We start from the raw sequence: 6945 nt of genomic DNA on the forward strand, positions 1-6945 counted from the left end.
ATTTCCAATACCTGTACTAAAATTAAAGAATGAACTGGCGGACTTCGTTCCTTAAGTTCAGTTTTATTTAACGGTACGTAGCTTTACAATCAGGCATTTTTACACATTATACATTTTATTATTACGTACAAAGATTAATACTTAATAACGTACACACTTTTGATACTCAATCTTCTAAAACAGACAGATGTTAACGAATGAGGTGTGCCACATCAAGTAATAGGTGATAATCTCAATCAGCAAGATTAATCAACAAGTGTGTTTTCAAGATCACATTAAATACAATACAAATTAAACGTAAGTTATTCACGGATATTGTCTTAAAATTAATTGTTTGCCATATAGGTATAAGACACTCGGACATAAAATGATGAAACGAACTCATATTTTGAATTATGTTACAAGTTACAAATAATATGTAATGTATGAAAGCAACACAACGCATTTGCAGAAATTTCAGATATATACGAGATATACGAATACCTATCAAGTGGATATGCGTAACAATATATATGGTAACTAGCGTCGCCTTTCTGCCATTTTTAGATAATCACGACGGCGAGGATGATTAAGATATAGCAAAGACACAAAGCACACCCGTGCCCATCCGGGATTCGAACCTGAGACCCCTTGGGTCGTAGTGCGCTCTGCTAAACACTCTACCGCGGAGTTGGGCATCAGCATGGTCACCAGTACACGTTCCTACACAGTAATATTTAATTGGGAAAAGATAAGGTATTGCAAAACCTTTAGACTTAGACAACAAAGTCGACTTCGAAAAATGTCTCTCCATTCGAGAAACGGCTATGATATTCCAAATTCTGCAAAATTACATCTGCTTACAATGCCTTCCTGAGCATTGAAGTGAATATTTGTGAACTTTACTTTGTCGCTGTCTAGATGTGTGAAATAATACAAAATAGTTTAACTGTGTCACAAATATCAGCAAACAACGAAAGCAAACCATGCGAAGATTCACGAGTGTGCTCCAGGAAGGAGCTCGAGATAGAAATAACCTTCAACAATTTTGAAAATCGGAAGCAGATTTTCGAAAGAGGACAAAGTTAACAAAATTCTTTGCTGGCACAAGCCTAAGTTCCAATGTGGTCCGAGATAAATTAGAGGTTCGCGTAACTAACACGAAACAGCCAAACAAAATTTCGAGGAAGTAATTTCAGTATATCAGCATTTAATCTTGAGTAACTAAGCTAACAAGTGACCGACAGTGATGACTGCTGGACACACGATTTCGCCAACGGCGCTCCGAGTTTCTAGTCCTTACTAAGGAATCTTTTTTCTCTTTCTGAGTGCTCATTCACTAATTTCTCATCAATCATCTTCATCGCTAGGATTTGCCTAAAAAGATAAACACGAGCCGCAACAAAACAAAATGTATACATTGAAGATGAAGCTTCAAGTCATTTAAGAACAAACATCACGAACATCCCACCATTCAATCCAATCTCCATGCATCCTTTATCATATCAGAGCCCTTCTCAGCGATCATCATTGTTGGTGCCATTATGTTTCCATGCGGAATCACTGGCATGATTGAAGCATCAATCACTCTGAGGCCTCTCACCCCATACACGGTCAAATCAGGAGCTACAACCCCACTGCGATCTTTTGGAGGACCCATCTTGCACGTACCCAACGGATGAAAAGTCGTGTGCGTATAATAGTACATCGTGCACCGCCAGTACTCGTCCGATCCGAACTCGAACTCTTCGCAACCTTCGAGTTTGGTGGTGTTCAACCTGGCACCGATGCTCTGAAATGCTTTCGTCTCAGATACCTTGAGGCAAAGCTTTGTCCCCTCTATCAGAGTTTTTACATCCTCGTCCGCCGTCAAGTAGTTGGGATAGATTAGAGGTTTGTCAAAAGGGTCAGCGGAATTTAGACGCATGTAGCCAATACTCTTGGGACCAAGAAGAGTTGGCCGAATGATAATATGATCATAGTAAGCAAACGACGATACAAGTGGTGGGTTGTTTAAAATGGAACGTTGTACAGTGAGGTCAATATCTGGAACGCCTTCCTCTGTTCTTCGTGCAGAATGCAAACCTTCAAAATTAATTTTGACGTAAGCTTTCACTTGAAGAGAACCGACCGAAAATAAGCCAGAGTAATTAACAAAATATTCTGCAAAATCATTACTCACTTCAATCAAACTCTTCGGAATGACGGATGTTTGATTCAAACTAAGATATACACCATCAAACGTGACATGATCCTGTAGATTATCACCTACTCGAAGGTTTGAAATAACAGGAATTTTCAGGGCTTTCAAGTGCTCCTTAGGTCCAATACCTGATAGCATTAAAAGCTGCGGGGAATTTATGGAGCCACCACACAAAATGACTTCCTTACGAACAAAAACATCGAAGTACTTCCCATTCTTAACATAACGAACACCGGTTGCTTTCTTGGCAAGAGAGTTTATGAGAACTTTAACTACAGTAGCCTTGGTGAGAATTTGCAAATTTTTTCTCCCTCGTACTGGTGCAAGGAAGGACTTTGACATACTCCTCCGTTGACCATCTTTGGTCGTGGTCTGTAAGATCATGCATCCAATTTGAGACTCTGCATTGATATCACGCTCAGTGTGACCCAGCTCTTTGTAAGCCTGCATAGTGGTTTTCACATTGTCGTCTGCATATGGAAACCTCTCCACGCTCTGATATCCTCCTGTAGAGTGGTATCGGGTGTTCTGTGCTATGTCTTTGTCTCCGTTGTCCTCCGATTTCAGGAAGTACTGCAGAATGTCCTCGTAGCTCCAGCCGTCATTCCCAAGTTCTGCCCATCCGTCGTAATCCTTCCTGTTCCCTCTGACGTAAATCATCCCATTGTGCGAACTGCTTCCTCCAAGGACCTTACCCCTGGGCCAGAAGCACCTGCCGCCTGTAGAGAGGCAGGAGTTATTCTGGGGCTGAGTGTAGTACTTCCAATCCAGAGAGGTGCCTAATAGGAGTGGCGTCATCGCAGGGATGGAGATCACAGGCAGATCATCGTCTCTGCCAGCTTCAAGCAACAGGACTCTCCACGAAGAAACCTCGGACAAGCGACTGGCAACTATTGAACCAGCCGCACCAGCACCAACAACCACGAAGTCGACCTCATCCACTACACCGCCATTAATAAATGTGATGACTGTCAACAGGATCCAGATAAGTACGTGAAGTTCAGGTATGTGATGCATTATGCGACGATATGATTGGTTGGCCTGCAAAATAGTGAAATCGCATTTTAAATATTTCTTCGCCTAGAATTTAGAATTCAAAGCAATTTAAGTTCCTAAGAGAGCTAGTAGCTACATTGGTCTTACACTTAGACTGTATTCTAGGAATTCCGAAAACAACCATTACAAAGTGTGAAATACTACACACACATACACAGCAGACACAGAAAGCAGAGAGAGATTATGTAAATTTCGGATTTGTATTTGTATTGTATCATGTCAAGAATTAAGTAATTTTGACTTCATTTGTGTACGAGTGTAAACTCTTCGAGACTATAGCAATGAGAGGCGAAAATTGGTGTTGAGACACAGAAATGTTTACTGTTGCAAAAACTCTTCGGTAAATCAGCCATGCTAATTGAGAACATTTTCCAGCGAAATGCGATAATCAGTTATTATCGTTCATATTATCAAAACGAAGGATGTAAACTAAGATAATTCTGCCAATCTGTCAACAACAGAAATTCCATTACTTCACACTACATTTGGGAAGAATACTTCAGATCCTCTCCACTGGCGCAGTGGCGACGTTGTCGTCATGTAAGCAAGCGGTCCCATGTTCGATCCCCGGTTAAATAGAACTGAGCAAGGGTTTGAGTTTTGCTTCAAGATGCAGGTCAAGTGACGATAAGAGTGTCATATTAGATGTGTTACTAGATTAGAGTTCACGAAGTATAACTAAAAATGCTAAAATACTTGTTGAGAGCACTTCGACATTCAACACCAAAAATAGAACGTCGGCCGATAGGAAATGGATCAATAAACACTAACAGCTTATATACACTGAACAACGAAATGAAATAGTTACAATAAATTACAATTTCCACATTCGTATTTACAGTCATTTACATTGCATCTTCTACTCCCAAGTATTTTCAATACTTCTCCTTCAGATAGCGTTTGGCTTCTTCACTCTTACTCTCTCATGCAGGACTAACCAAGAAAAGTTTATAGCAGAAAGAAAGTAAACATTCAACATAACAGGGGACAAAGAGAAAACTTATTACTATACAAACTTATTAATGGTATACTTGAGTGTGAAAATCTTTTACAGTTGATAAACTATAACGTCAATTATAAGGTATTAAGAGTAAGACAACCATTTTACTGCAATAAAACAAACACAAAATTCCATCAAAATTCTCCAATCATTAGATTATTAAGTAAACATAATAATATTGCCTCGAATGGAATTGATTTGGATTTTGCTTTTAATATTTAGAACTTTCTATATAGTTTAAATAACATATTAGAAATAATATACAAATAAAACAGATCCAATTCTAGAGTGATATACAGTGTATATACGTAGTATATACAGTCTCGAATACAATATATAGCTTTTATCTCATATATCTAGAATTACATTTTGTATACATATAAATGAATTCGAATTTGAACTTTGCTTTGTATTGATTATTGCTGTTTCTTATTTAAATAATGGCATTTGTATAATTTCTTTAATATTCTCAAGCTTTTACAGCTTGTTACTTGTTTATTTTTTTTGTTTCTTCAGTCCTTTAGTTTTCTCCTCTGTTCAAAATTTGTAATATATATACCTATGTAATTTTTGTATTAGTGTAACTTTTGTATTTGTAAACTTTTTGTGTTCGTATTTATCTAAGGTTTTGTGTAATAATTACTACGAGTATGTGTTTGTATCACGTATTATGTATCTATGTAAATGATATTGTATATAGCAAATCAAATTGTAATGCCTATTGTAATTGGAGCATTCGCTCTGTTATAGGCGACTGGTTAATAATAAATGAATAAATAATAAATATAAAATAAATTACCCGAAATCTGCAATTATTGGAGAAAACTATTGTCTTAACGATTTTCGTGCACACTCAGGTGTCGGAAGTAACCTCCAAGTTCAAAGAACCTTGCTTTGCTAATTTCAATCGCATACGGTTGTATTTAATAGGATCATCCACTATGAGTCGTGTAAAGAAATGCAAGCGCACTCACTCTCTCAATTTCCCCCCAAATTCAACGAACTAACTAACTAATTGGATGGGTTAAAGTTACAGTGGTGTAAGTCACTTTGTTAAAAAAAAAAATACTTAGACACAGAAACCAGATCGAGATAAGTCAATTTGTTAACAGAAAACGTGAAGTAAGTCAGAGATTCATTCAACTGGCTACAGATGACAGTTTAAGGTCTAGTGATAAAGGAAACAGATGTTGTGTTGATCAGCAGAGTGCTGTGAATGAGACCCTTTGCTTTTTTTAAAAAAGTTACTTACACTAATGTAACTTTAACCCGCCCAATTATCTAGCCTTCTTAAAACCCAAGGTTTATGGCTGCAGCAACACAAGCCTTCCATCTATCCTATTCCTTGGAAAGACCAATCTTCAATACAACCAAAACTTACTGAAATCTCTTACTGTGAATTGCGTTCCATCCAGTGTTTGCAAAGGTACTTCTTAAAAGCAGGGTGCCCATCCCCCCAGGTCAATGAGGCGTTCCCCAAAATCTCCATAAAGAATTTATTTATGACAGCTGTCTACTGAAAGTAACTTTTTTAGCTCTACCTCTCACCCTCCTGTTTACACTGTATATAAACGACCTCCCGTCGGTGCTTAACCACTGTAGGTGTCACATCTATGCCGACGACTTTCAATTATACTTTTCCTTCCCTCCTCAAGAAATATTGTATGCAACCGAATGTGTAACAAAGACCTGAAGAAAATCAACAAGTGGTCGGTAGACTACGGCTTGCACGTCAACCCGACCAAAACCCAGTGTATGCTCGTAGGCTCCCCAAAGATTCTTAACAAAATTGACGAATTAAATCTCCCTAAGCTCGTGGTCATTGATATACACTTGCCTCTCTCCACTACAGTTAAAAATATGGGATTTAAGCTCACCCATCATCTTACCTGGAGAGAACACGTGACTTCAGTATGTAAAAGAGCTTTTGGTGCACTACACACTCTCTACCGGCTTAAAAACATCCTCCCCGAACGTATAAAAACCAAACTTGTTCAATCTCTTGTCTTCCCTATAACTGATTATTGTGACACTGTTTATTCGGACGAGCAAGCTAAATGCCTGCATTCGCTTCGTATTTGACATAAAATATTCTGAACATTTGACGCCGTATTATGCGAAGGTCGAGTGGCTGATACTAAGTGATAAACGGATTTACCACAACCTTGTCCTACTGTACACAGCCTTAGAAATAAAATATCCTAAATACCTTTCCAGGCGGTTTTATTATCTTTCGGACTTTCACTCCCGCAACATCAGATCACGTGATAAATCTCTGCTATCCATTCCTCTCCACAGATCTAACTTTGACGACAATTCTTTTACCGTTACTTCTGCAGGACACTGGAACAGACCGAAATCCAAGCCTCTTCCTCAATTGTAATATTCAAAAGAAAATTAAAATTACACCTAGAATGAATTCCCAGAAAACAATCAATAATACCTTTAGCTAACGAAATTTGCCTTCTCTATAGGTAGTTGTATATGTATGTGTGTGTGTGTGTGTGTTCATATAGAAACTGTACTGCATTTATTTTTAATTTTTAATTTTTCTTCAGATACATTTTTCATTGTGTTAGTAAAAAATGATCTACTGTGATTAATGGTTAATCCAGTTTTTGACTCCTCGTATGCAAACTGTATTACTTTTATTTTATTTTAATTTTAATTTTAGTTGTATTACTTGTTTTTCTATTGTCACTTTATT

At 37.7% G+C, this 6945-nt stretch overlaps 1 pseudogene; it reads right to left on the reverse strand.

Moving 5' to 3' along the window:
* Positions 1-1453: 1453 nt before the first annotated feature.
* On the reverse strand, positions 1454-3199 carry LOC145992516 (glucose dehydrogenase [FAD, quinone] pseudogene; annotated as a pseudogene).
* Positions 3200-6945: the final 3746 nt, after the last annotated feature.

The sequence above is a fragment of the Lepisma saccharinum genome, chromosome 9 (assembly GCF_977018435.1).
Source record: "Lepisma saccharinum chromosome 9, izLepSacc3.1, whole genome shotgun sequence".
Classification (NCBI taxonomy): domain Eukaryota; kingdom Metazoa; phylum Arthropoda; class Insecta; order Zygentoma; family Lepismatidae; genus Lepisma; species Lepisma saccharinum.